The 14185-nt window shown below is 37.2% G+C and overlaps 1 pseudogene; it reads right to left on the reverse strand.

Moving 5' to 3' along the window:
* Positions 1–12587: 12587 nt before the first annotated feature.
* On the reverse strand, positions 12588–13782 carry LOC103967437 (annotated as a pseudogene).
* Positions 13783–14185: the final 403 nt, after the last annotated feature.

The raw sequence follows: 14185 nt of genomic DNA on the forward strand, positions 1-14185 counted from the left end.
TACGGCGAGACTTTCAATCCCGTTGTCAATCATGCAACTATTTGATTAACTCTCCCATTGCTATTCATTACAACTGGCCTCTTTGTCAACTTGATGTTCAAAATGCCTTTCTCTATGGTTCTTTGACGGAAGAGGTCTATATGTGGCAGCCATCCAGATTCGTTGATCCTCAACGCCCCTCACATGTCTGCAAACTACAACGGTCCTTATATGGTCTTAAACAAGCTCCTCGTGCATGGTTCCAATGTTTTTCTCAACTTTTGGAAAATTTGGGTTTTGCCTCCTCTCATGCCGAGTCTTCCTTATTTACTTTCTTTGATGGCTCCGTTATTATTTACTTGCTAATATATGTGGATGACATTCTTATTACTGGAAATAGCTTGGCTTATATCTTCCGTTTAATTTATCAGCTTGGCATTCTACTTTCCATGAAGGATCTTGGCCCTCTCTATTATTTCTTAGGGATGGAAGTACATCGCACTACCACATGACTCCATCTTACACAAACCAAGTACGTCACTGATCTTCTCAAACGTACCAACATGCTGGAGTGCAAGCCTATTTCAACCCCATCTATTAGTGGTTGCCGCCTAAGTCTGTCGGATGGCGAACCATTGTCTGACAACACTGAGTTTCGTAGTGTTGTAGGGGCCTTGCAGTACATTCTTTTCACTCGTCCTAATATTGCATTTGCTGTTAACCAGGTTTGCTAGTTTATGCATAAGCCTACTACGGTCTATTGGGTTGCTGTCAAACGCATACTTCGTTATCTTAAAGCTACTCCAAATCATGGCATTGTTCATCGCCCTAGTTCTCTTCATCTCACTGCCTCTGCTGATACGGATTATGCTGGTGATTCTGATGATCGTCGGTCCACTAGTGGTTATTACATCTTCCTTGGCGACAATCTCATCTCCTGGAGCTCTAAGAAACAACGTGGTGTCTCGCGCTCCAATACTGAAGCTGAATATCGTCAGCTTGCCTACACAACCGCTGCTCTATCTTGGTATCGTTCTTTGTTCCATGAGCTTCATTTTCCCTTGCTCCTCCATGTATTTAGTGCGACAATATTAGTGCTCTTTCAATCGCTTCTAATCTGGTCTATCAACAACGCATGCAGCATGTTGAGGTCGATTATCATTACGTTCGTCAAAAAGTCACTTGCAATGCGCTTATTGTTGGTTACGTCTCATTTGTCGACCAATTGGCTGATCTTCTTACCAAAGGCCTATCTGTAGCTCAGTTTTCTTTCCTGCTGTCCAAACTTCCAGTTCGTGCCCTCCTGTTAGTTTGCATGGGACTGATAAACTAGTGTCCGTGTCCACCAAGGATTTTTGATCCACTTCCAACCAGGAATCTGACTTCACCAAGGACACGAGAGTGGTAGCCTCGTCTGAGAAGGTTTCCTAGGTCTTTAGGGTTTTGTAGTTCTTTTCCAAACCTAATTGTAATTATGTCTTTGTATCCTTCTACACGATTGCTTTGTAATCCTATATATATCAATGATAATTGACTCACTTAGGTATTGAGTTGAGATTCAGAAATAATATCTTTCACGTAGTACTTAATGGCAAGTCCTTATAAGGATTGTATACCCTAATATGGGTGTAATCCAAATACAGTAGGAAATCTAGGAAGGTGTCTCTTTACATGATATGGGTTCATAATTACTTGGAGTGCGATCCAAGTCACATGAGGTCTAGGCTTGCAGAAAATCTGTGAATTAAAGGCTAATTCAAACTTGAAAAAAACTTAATGACACTGAATATGGCTGCACAAAATCTTTAATACCATGTTAATTCTAACAATACGAAATTTGATTGTAATTCAGTTATGATGGAGATAATGAAGGCATTTAACAGAATCTATCTTTTTACTAAAGAAAGATGGAATCAATGATTTGAATAGTAACACTAATTATGATTGTTTTATTTTGTTCTAGCACTTGGTTTAGATTGAAACTATATGTCTTCTAAGTAAATGTTCTTAGGATGCATTTATAGATGTTCTTCACTTTGGATGCATGGTATTTATAAGGCTCGATTTGGTCCCATTTCGGCTAGCCATGATTTGGCAACTTATTTGGAGAAATCTTACTTATATAACTGAAACTTCTGTCATTTCGACATTATATTTTTGAAGCTTCCCTCATTTTGTGACCTTTTATTCATTCAAATTATCTGCATAGTGACGTTATACTTTTGACATTCATAATTGAGGTTTGACGTTATACTTTTGAAGCTTCCCTCAGTTTATGACCAATTTGTTCATTCAAATTGTCTGCATAGTGATGTCATCTATTATATTCCATTTCGGCTAGCCACATTTGGCTCGGATGAAGCTTGTTTGGAGAAATATTAAAGGGATACCACATAGTATAGCTTTTACAACTGTATTTTTTGGTTATAACAGTCTTGTAACTAATCTCTGTGGTAAGAGATTAAATTAAGTATAATTAGTTACTAAACCTAATTAGACAAATGTATATAAACTGAGTTGTATTCCTTTCTCATTAAGAAAGAAATAATAAAAGATCTTATTTTCTTATATGGTATCACCGCCTTTCTGCTTCACCGCCTCTCGATCCTTCGATTTTTGTTCTTCGGTCATAGCCACCGCCTCCGCCACCGCCACCGTCTCTTGATCTTCTTCATTCTTTGATCTTCGGCCATGGCGTCTTCAACTTCCTCTCCTGGACAGCCTGAATTTGTTCCTTCCCATCCTGCAAATTCTTTCCCCAATTTTGCACCAATGAACCCTAATTCTTCTAATTCTTCTTCGATCTCGTCAATTTCTTCCATAACTGTTAATATTAGCTGCATGGTTCCTACAAAGCTCAAGCGTGATAATTACCTCGTCTGGAAAGCTCTATTTGCTACGATTTTTCGACGATACAAACTGACCGGCATCGTTAATGGCTCTGAAGTTTGCCCGCCATCTTATGTTCTTGATGCATTTGGTCACAATATTCCAAATCCTACTTTCGAGATTTGGTATGAAAAAGATCAAAATATCTTGATTTGGTTGAATTCTAGCTTTCTGAGGGTATAGTTCCATTCACAGTTGGTGTCACATCGGCTCGAGATCTATGGTTAAATCTTGAGCATCGATTTGGTGGAGTCTCTGCCATTCACATTCATCAACTTTATTCTCATCTTCACTCTGTGCACAAAGGCAATCTCTCTATCTCTGATTATTTGCAGAAAATTAAAGGCCTTGCTGATTCGTTAATAACTGCTGAAGCTCCTGTCAGTGATCATGATTTGATTGCTGTTACTCTCAATGGACTGCCTGATGAGTATGAGTATTTCATGGACTTAATCATGCTCCGTCTTTCGACGACAACATTAGATGAACTTCATGGATTGCTGATCAACAAGGAGGTTTTTATGCTTCGCAAGAAAAAAGGTGTAAATTCTTCTATTTCTGAGCCTTTTTAGGCTTTTGCTGCGCAGTCTCAACCTCCACTTCTTCCTACACCACAGTTCTACAATTTTCCTCAAGCCTATGCGGCTCATCAATCATTCTCCAATCCTCCACCAAAGTTTTCTAACAACAATCGTGGTCGCAGTCCTTTTCAACGCCGTGGTAATGCTCATAAGAATTTCAACAATTTTCGTGGTCACTTTTCCAATTCTAGGGGTTCTCATGGCAATTACAGGAATAATAACAACTCTGGCAATCGCAATAATCCTGGTGTTAGTCGCAATAGTTTTGGTGGCAGAACTCCTTGCCAAATTTGCAACTCATTTGATCACGAAGCTCTAGATTGTTATGAGAGAATGAACCCTGCTTTTGCTATCAGAATTTCTTCTGCAAAGTTAGCTGCTATGTGCGCTCACACCAGTTCTAAACAATCTCCAACTACTTGGTTGATGGACTCGGGTGCCACCTTTCATATCACTAATGACATTTCTACTATCCAATCTCCATATCCGTACTCTGGCGAAGACAAGGTGTATATTGGTGATGGACAAGGTATAGCTATCCATCACACTGGTAATTCTACAGTCTCAACACCACTTGTTAATTTCAGATTGAGTAACATTTTTCATGTTCCACTGATGAAATTTAATTTGCTCTCTGCTTATCAATTCTTGAAAGATAACCATTGTTCCTTGACCCTTGATTCTGATGGTTCTGAAATCAAGGATCGTTCTTCGGGGATGATGCTTTTTCGCGGTCCAGTTGAAGACGGATTCTATCTCTTTCATGGTTTCTCTACTGTTCTTGCTCCTTATTCTGCGTTCTTCAGTATCAAAGAATCGTTGCAAACATGGCATAAAAGACTTGGTCATCCATCTTCTGCTATGTTTCGAAAAATATTAAATAAGCATAGTCTTGCTCACAGTGGTGACAAACTTGTATCTTTCTTTTGCACTGATTGTGCTATAGGCAAGAATCACAAGTTGTCTTTTTTTTTTCTAGTACAAGTTCTGTTTCTACTAGTTTAGAATTGCTTCATTGTGATGTTTGGGGTCCATCTCCTATTCCTTCTGTCAGTGGTTACAAGTTCTACTTGTTAATTGTGGATGAGTTTACAAAATATACCTAGATATTTCCCATGAAATATAAATCTGAGGTGTTTTCTCTTTTTGTCTCCTTCAAAGCTTATGTAGAAAATATGACTGACAATAAAATCAAAGTCTTGAGATCAGATTCAGGGGGTGAATTTACCAGCTCACAGTTCAATTCTTTTCTATCCTGCAATGGTATTTTTCATCAATATAGCTGCCCTCACACACCAGAATAGAATGGATGTGTAGAACGAAAGCACATGCATTTCACTGAGACTGCAAGGACTCTTTTGGCTTCTTCTTGAGTTCCCCATCAGTTCTGGGTTGAAGCTTTTTCAACTGCCCTGTATCTCATTAATCGATTACCAATTTCTTAACTAGGACAAATCTCCTTGGGAACTTCTATTTCATAAGTCTCCAGATTATTCAAGATTAAAGGTCTTTGGCTGCAGCTGCTATCCTTGGCTTAAACCGTATACTTCTTCTAAACTGGATGGCAAAAGCACTCATTGTGTTTTTCTTGGTTACAGTCTTCATCATAAGGGATATCGGTGCTTGGATATTCAAACTCAACGCCTTTATATTTCAAGACATGTTCTGTTTAATGAAGGGCACTTCCCTTTTCATGATGCATAGAATCTTCTGCCTTCTTCAATGTCACAAGGCTCGAATTCTTCTTCTTCAACCTTCATTCTTCCATTTCCCATTTCTTTACATGCTCCAGCACCCTCTGCAGCGTCACCAGTCCCACCTTCATCACTTGTTTCATCTTTGCCATCTTCTCTCAACCTTCTTCTCCCCCTCCATCTTTACATTTGTCCTCAAGTTCTTCTTCTCCAACTCCGTCAAATATCCCCACCAACTCTCATCCCATGATTACCCAATCCAAAGCAGGTATTTTTAAACCTGAAACGCTCTCTGCAATCAAACATCCAATTGCTATGGATAACTTTGTGCCTACTACTTATCTGCAAGCATCCAAACATGCTCACTGGAATCAAGTTATGTTAGAAGAATTTCTAGCTCTTCAAAGCACAGGTACTTGGACTTTTGTCCCCTCTTCTTCTCATCAAAACATTGTTGGTTGTAAATGGGTATTTCGCATTAAGTGTAAACCCGATGGCACAGTTGATCGATACAAGGCCCGTCTTATAGCCAAAGGGTTTCATCGACAAGAGGGTATTGACTTCAAAGAAACCTTTAGTCCTGTTGCTAAACCAGTGACTATTCGCATCTTATTAACTCTTGCTATTCATAATGATTGGTTCCTAAATCAGCTTGATATTAGCAATGCGTTTCTGCGTGGATCACTGAAAGAGGAGGTGTTTATGCAACAACCTCCTGGTTTTGTTGATGCTTCTAACATTCCTCTGTATGCAAGCTCAATAGGTCTCTTTATGGCTTAAAATAGGCCCCTCAGGCTTGGTATGACAAATTGGGTCATGCACTTCTCTCCCTTGGTTTTGCAAATTCTAAATCAGATTGTTCGTTGTTTATGCATACCTCTCCTCATCTTGTGATTGTATTAGTATATGTGGATGATATCATTGTCATTGGACCAAATGCTTCTTCTAGTCAAGCATTCATTCACAAGCTCAGTTCTATGTTTCTTGTTAAAGATCTCAGGCCTCTCCACTATTTTCTTGGCCTTGAAGTTCATCGCTTATCTGAAGGCATTTTCTTGTCCCAAGGCAAATATGCTATGGATCTCCTTCTTAAGACTAAAATGGAAGGCTGTAAACCTTGTGCCACTCCACTTGGCACTGCCAAATTAAATCATCTCGGCAATCTGTTGTCTGATCCCAAGGAGTACAGGTCCATAGTTGGTGCTCTCCAATACCTCAACTGGACACGGCCAGATCTTTCTTTTGCTGTTAATCAAGTGTGTCAATTTCTTCATTGCCCCCGAGATACTCATTTCCAAGCAGTCAAACGTATTCTACGGTTTCTCAAAGTTCTGTCGATCAAGGTATCTGGTTTAAAAAAGGTTCTTTGCACCTTACAGCTTTCTCGGATGCTGATTGGGCCGGCTATGTTTTTGATCGAAGATCAACATCTGGTTATTGCGTTTACTTGGGTTCAAATCTCATTAGTTGGAGTGCTAAAAAGCAGCCAACGGTTGCACGATCTTCAACTGAGGTTGAATATCGATCTCTTGCTCTTACTGCTGCTGAAATCACATGGATTTGTAAGATTTTTAAAGATCTTACTTTTCCGCTCTCTCACACTCCTACCTTATGGTGTGATAATGTGTCTGCCATTTCTTTGGCTTCCAATCCCGTGTTTCATGCTCGTACGAAACACATTGAGATTGATTATCACTATATCAAGGAGCTTGTTCTTGTAGATCTCATCACAGTTTTGTATGTAAATACTGAGCATCAGATTACTGATATTCATACAAAGTCTCTGTCCAAGTCATGGTTTCACTATCTCCGGTCCAAGCTTTCTCTGGGTGCTCCACCGATTAGCTTGAGGGGGTGTAAAGGGATACCACATAGTTAATAGCTTTTACAACTGTAATTTTTGGTTATAACAATCTTGTAACTAATCTTTGTGTTAAGAGATTAAATTAAGTATAATTAGTTACTAAGCCTAATTAGACAAATGTATATAAACTGAGTTGTATTCCTTTCTCATTAAGAAAGAAATAATAAAAGATCTTCTTTTCTCATAAATATTACTTATCTAGACATAACAAAATAAATCGAGGTATTACGCTATGCTTTTTAATCTTCCTTCCTTTTGTGATCAGTCTGTTCACTCAGATTGTTTGCACAACAATGTCATCTATCGTATTCCACTTCGGCTAGCCATGATTTGGTATGACTGAGTTTGTTTGGAGAAGTCTTATTTATCTAGCTGAAACTGAATAAATTGAGGTCTGGCACTATAATCGTTAATTTTCCATCCTTTTTGTGGCCACAATATATTCACTCAGATTCCCATTTCGGCAGGCCATGATTTGGCTTGGCTGAAGATTGTTTCGACCGGAGAAATCTTACTTATCTAATTGAAGCTGAATAAATTGAGGTCTGACACTATGCTTTTCAATCTTCCCCTCCTTTTGTGACCACAGTCTATTCATTCAGATTGTCTGCACAATGATGTCTTGTTCCGATATAACATCTTGTTCCGAAATAAACATACAAGGGTAGATCACCTAAAACTAACTCAATAATTTATTACAAACAGTTCGAGTCCTAAAGACAATGATTTGGAGAACATATCAAATCAAACGAATTTGCTAGTTGGTGCTGCTTGGATTGCGACGACGACGCCCCTGGTCCGCATTGCCGTCACACTCTCACCGTCGTCGTCGTCACCACCACCAAGACTCATGGCCCCAATCCCAAGCGACGCCACTGCCATTAGAAGCAGTGTCGTCTCATTGTTCTTATGTTTGAATGATGCCTACAGGTGAGCCATCGTCTCCAATTTTGCAGAATGACGCCCGCAGAGAGGGAGACGGAAAGGGAGAGAGACTAGAAGTTAAAAAAAAAAAAAAAAAAAATTGTTAGATTAGATCCGACAGTGAGTGACCAACATTTTTCTTGCACCCTATGACTGGGAGAACGAGACTGTTTATGTGGATAGGTCATTTGTCTGTTATTGTTCGTTTTGTCATTTAATTGAACACAATAGCCTATCCAGACAATGAGGAAGCTTATGATTTCAATCGTACCACGAAAGGTCGAATTAATTGTTATTTAAGTTGCATTTTGTCTGCTTATTCGTTTTAAAGTCTACTGCATTCATCTTTTCTTTTTTTTTTCACCAAGCCGGTATTCCACACCACGAATGGTAGGACTAATCACTAGTAGGACTCGAAAAAGCTGAAGAAATTTTAAGCCACAGATGTTCTTTCAAAATTTTCAATCAGAAAATCACCTGTGTTTTTTCCAACTTCGTGCTACAAACCCAAAATCAGAGAGCATACCTGACTTGAATTTCTACCGCATTTTCACTTAAACACTTGCAATAATTGCAATAATCTTTATTGTTAAGTACAACAAAGGGTGGCAGTAATGGCTTCATCTGCAAGATACATTTGTATTACTCACAAAGTGGCTTGCCAATCGTACGTGGTTTACTCACCGAGGGTAAATAAGTGGCTTGCCAATCGTACGTGGTCTACGCACCGAAGTTTGGTGAATGATTGTGGTTGCTCTTTCTTAAAGATATTCAAAGGAGTCCAACAGGGTCTCCATTTTTTTCTCTTAAGAGGGTAGAAATGTCAATTTGACTAATGTTTTTAATCCTACTTGCCCTAGCAAATATGGCTCTATCCATAAAAGGTAATCAACTAACATACTACTTAATTTAAAAGGAAAACTAATTAAAAGAGTTAGAAAATTTTGAGTTTTAACAATAAGGACAAAATAAAGGGTAGAGTGAATAGTACCTGGATTGACTTTTTAGTGTAAAAATGTAGTTTTTTTTATTAAATGAATAGTATCAAAAGTTTTGCGTTAAAGTTCTCTAATTTAAAATCCCCTTATATATTTGTTATCCGTTACAACTTTCCCTTGTCTCTCCATGTAGTCAAAACCGTTGCATAAAGATTGCATACATGTTTTTTATTTTTTATTTTTTTAAAAAGATCAGCTAGTGATTTCACCACGACAGTCTATTTTTTTGGAGTCTGATAAGATTCACAAAGACACTTCAGCCTCCCCTTGGTCACCATCATGCGGTTCACAAGCATAAAAAATCGAATACAGGATGTATTGTATGAAATACGGGCCTGTAATTCGTCTCTAACCACTAAATTGCTCTGTGGTGGTTATACACAGTTGATTATTACATAAGTTATATAGTTTACCTCCTAAGAAAAAATTTCATTGCATGATGGAAATACCCAAAAAGCAGAAAGAAAAACATAACTTGAATGAATCAAATTTATAGCAAAATATACAATTTCGAAAAACAAAAGTAGCTAGAGATGCCAAATCGATTTCGGGAAGCGAAACTAAGTATGTTTGCAGTGAAAAGTAAAAGATATTTCAACAAATTTTGGGAAATTAGCTCAAGAATTTCCCTTTTTAATTCTTAATTAGATCTTTTAGCACAACATAGCAAAACATAATAATAAAAAAAAAACATAACAAAACTAGCCACACTCAACAAAAAATACTTTTATTTTGCTAAAAAAACCAAAATTATTTTATCTACTGGCTAATTCATAGCGAATACTTGACCAAAAAAATTTCATAGAAACTATACACCACAAATATATATATATATATATATATATATATATATATATTAAGTGAAAACGTTATTTTGGTACAAAATAAAATTACGTTGGGTCTTGGACGGGACCATTCTGAATATACACCACAAATTGAATAGGAAAAAATTTCAGCACACAGGCACAAGAAACATAATTAGGGAAAAAAATCATGGATATATAGAGAATAAATATTGGTTACAATTTAACTATTTGCAACAAATTAAGCCAAAGGGAAATAGAATTAATATTAATTCGAGGTCTCGTACCTGAAGATGTCTTTTCTTTTGAGGAAGTGCCTCAGGTCTTAGCCTAGAGTAAGATGAACTCATCCTTCCACTGAAAACAAGTTGAAATTGTAAAGATTTGGTGTTTGATTCAAGGATGGGAGGAGAAAATTGAGAAGAGGTAAAATTCCTAGGAAAGAAGGGTCTACTTAGTGAAAGGGGATACGATTATATATGGATATAACAGCTCGTTTTATTTTTTATGATTGACTGGTCGATGATATCGAGAAGAGTGTAATCTGTGACATAGCATGACAAACATTTATTGAGATGTTAAGGAAAGACTTTTACTAATACGTGGCAATTATTCGTTTAACCAGTAACGCCAGCATAACTATGCATAGATTTCAATAAATTCTTATGGATATGGACAAAAAAGTTGCATGTCTTTCTTCTTTTCCATGATGCATTTAATTTTCTTTCCTTTCAAAAAATATGAAAAGTATTTACAACGCAACAAATTTATTAATTTTCTTTTCTTTCAAAAAATAACAAAAGTATTTACAACGCATCAAGTTTATTATTATTATTTTTTTGGGTCAACATTTTATTATCTTTCTATAACAATATATGTGAGTACTCCACCTGGAAGCTGCCGTGGACGAGGACAAAATCGTAAATTCATGAATAAAAACAAGAGTACTAAATTTGGATCTAAATGTGACGGTTTCGGGTAAATTGGCATCTTGTCTGATATTCATGCATTTCTCGAGGGATGCTTGCATGGCTAAGATTTAAAAAAAAAAGAAAAGAAATGGTTAATCATTTCATATTTGTAACACCTTTTCAATGAAGATGAGATCCCGATATATATGTGTTCTCTATTTATTATTAGAAAAATAGTACAAATGAGATATAAAAAATATAATTAGTATATCATTAATCTTTTTAAAATTTTAAACAAATTTTATTTTCCTCGTATTCATCATTCTGCCAGGTCATGCCTAGAATTTTTTAAATTTTTTTATTTTCATACAAGTGGCTATTGCAGGAGGAGAGTGAATGGAACTTAGGACTAAATTGAGGCCTCAGATGAAAGCTCAAATGAGCCCTACCTAATTTAATTCCTAAGTATAATTTTTAATCATTAACTAGTGAATTTGAGGCAAATTAAATTAGGTTTAGATGAAAAAGAGAATTTGTGATTTTTTTTGCCTTTCTTTTGTTGGGAATAAGAAGACACTTTTATGGTACCAAAAAAAAATAAGAGTATGTAAAAAACATAAGGCTTGATTCAAAGTGAGTCACATGCGTTGTTCGTTTTGCATTTGAGTCGTCTCTATCTAGAACTTCAAGTGCAATGGAGTTACAATTCCATTACGCGTCTACAAGTGTTAAGCCTTTGACATGAATAAACCGTAGGCTAATCCAAATTTACGAGTTGGTAATTTTCAAACCCATAAAATTTGTTTTTAGAAGTGAGAAGAAAAGTATCACTAGTTAAGCTAAGAGCTAGTTATAATTTAAGTAGTTAGTTTGATAGAATGACATGGTTTAAGGGTTTTGAAAATACAATCATTGTCAATGCTATTGTCAATGTTATATAGGAATATCGCACTTTCTAAATTTGCGTTCTTCCACTTTCTTTTTCACATCTCATATCTGACATCCATGACCACGAAACTGCTATCTCCAAGGATCAAATACACTCTATTTCCTAGCTAACTCCGCGGCAAGTGTTTAGACATTTAACTAGTTTCTTTTTTTTTTTTTTTTTAAACGATATTATCTACCTTAGGGTGGGGGGAGTGGGCTATGCCTCACAATGGATTAGCAATAATGTGGTTCAAATTTACATTTGGTGAGAATTGAACTTATGACCTCTCAGTTACAAATGAAGAGGAATATCATTAGACTGTAGTAAGAGCCGTCTCTGAGATTTTCGAGCCTTGTGCGAGATATATAAAATGGGCCCACCTTAAGATATTTTAAAAAGAAAGGGATAATGTATTGATGCTAGAAAGTTATCACTTAACTCAAAACAAACTTTAGCACTCAATGATTGCAAGATTACACAAGTAAAAAAAGCTGCAAACATAACCTATACTAATGAAATCAAAATCAGTTCAATCTTAAACAACCAAACAAGAAAAAAAAAAACTTCAAAAATTCTAACTTTAAAGTTTCACTTGAATATGTAACATTATTATATAATAAAATTAAAAACAATATTTTTTTTACTCAAAATATCTCATTGTACTCTAAATTTTTATATTTAGGAAGAAAAAAATTACGCTAATAAAGAGTGCACAATGAGATTTTATAATGCTAACAAAAGCAATTTTTAAATATAGAACATTATTACATACAAATATTAGAAGACAAAAATTTTAAAAGCTCTTGAAATTCACCTTTCGCTCGTTATTTTTTAGTTTCAGTTATGTTTTAATGGACGCAAAAGTATTGATTCTCTATTAAATTTCAAGATGGGAGTCACAAAATTAACAAGAAGACATGAAGGAGACACGTATTTTGGGGACAGCATACACGCGGCCCATTTCCATATCTCCTTCTCTTTCAAATATTCTTCTATGTAAGTTAACTAATTAATCACCAAGAGTTCTTCAATGGCTTCTCCAGCAACGCCGAGAGGTACATCTCCCTACGCTCCGGTCCACGATCAAGCTTCTTCCCAACAACCCACTTCAACTTCTTGTACCCAATGCTCTCAATGAGAGGTCCATAGACCTCCTCCAACTGCTCACCTACGCAGAAAAAATGGTCAAGCCAAAACAACCCGCCAGGCCTAAGCACCCTGTAGATATCAAACATAGCGAAGTGAAGCAACGTCGTCGGAATCCAGTTACTCAACACGTGCATCGAATGCACAATGTCGAGCGTATTATCGAAAAACGGCAGCCTCTGCGAAATGCTTAGGTACAAAGGCACGACCCCTCTTGAAGCAATGAAGCTGTTAAAAGGACCATTCAAGTTCATTGAAGTTGTCAAAATTGTTATGTTCCTCTCCTTCATTCTCACAGCGAATGTAGCCACTCCACCACCGATGTCAAGCCCTATTCGTATCGTTCCGGGTTTCTTGAACCCCAAGACCTCATCCACTCCGAAATCAAGCCCTACTCCTTTGCCTTTTGCCCACCGATTCTTCTCATTTCCTTGAAGGTCAAAGCAGTCTATACAGTCGTCGAAGCCATTGTGGTTTTTCTTTCGGTTGATGAGGCAATCGTAGTTTTTGCATTTGTAGGCTGTCCATACGACTGAGTTGTCGGACGGTGTGGACCAGTAGCTTTTGGGAAGAGGGTAGGGTTCCAAGTAGTTAGCGTTCGAGGCAGGGCGGCAGCGGCGGCGTGGTAAGGGTTCGCAGCCCTTGAGGAGGAGCCTTTGGGCTAAAAACTCGTCATCCGGGCACGATCCATTTACCTTGTAAGACATGAAGCGGCGGAGGAGATCAGGGAAGAGTGTGCATGCTTGTCCAACTGGAGGGTATATGGTGTTGGAGTCAAAGTTTGCATTGTATCCAAATGGGAGGAGTTGTCCGGACGCAAAGGCAAGAAATTCAGCTGGCAGGTTAGATGTGTCTTCCGTAGAGACATCAGGGAGGTTGGAACCGATCGTTGGAGTGGCAGGATCCGCGGGCTGATGGTGTTGTTGTAGAAGGTTTGAGGGCGCAAGGCGAAAAGGATGAGGAGAGGAACAAGGTAATGAGATTTGTTGGGAGGAGAAGGAAAAGGAACAAGATATTTGCTGAGTATGGAGGGTTGGATTTAAGTGGGGAATCCGAGGCCATTGGTGTTTCAGTGTTTATTTGTTTGTTCAGGTCACTTAGAGAAGAAGCACAGAGATGGAGTGAGAACAAAGAAATCGGTGTGAGACAACATACCGATATGGTTTGGGATATATACAACTATTCTATATAATATCAAGAGTAATGATATTCATATCATGTTTTTATACCACATTTTCATACCATTTTAGGTGGCATGTGATATGGACAGTTAGATCATTTGAATTAATCAGATTTTTAAATTTAGTTCATTATTTAATAAAATAATAATTAAGAAAAACTAGGTAATTAAATGATGATTGTGGTATACGAAAAATCATTTTCTTTCATTTTCTTGGGTTTTGCAAATTTTTCAAATGATGTGGTTGTCCAGGTATATAAATGTGATATAAAAACATGATATGAA

This window comes from the organism of the source record quoted next, unplaced genomic scaffold, assembly GCF_019419815.1.
Source record: "Pyrus x bretschneideri cultivar Hongxiangsu unplaced genomic scaffold, Pyrus_bretschneideri_v1 Contig71, whole genome shotgun sequence".
NCBI classification, from domain to species: domain Eukaryota; kingdom Viridiplantae; phylum Streptophyta; class Magnoliopsida; order Rosales; family Rosaceae; genus Pyrus; species Pyrus x bretschneideri.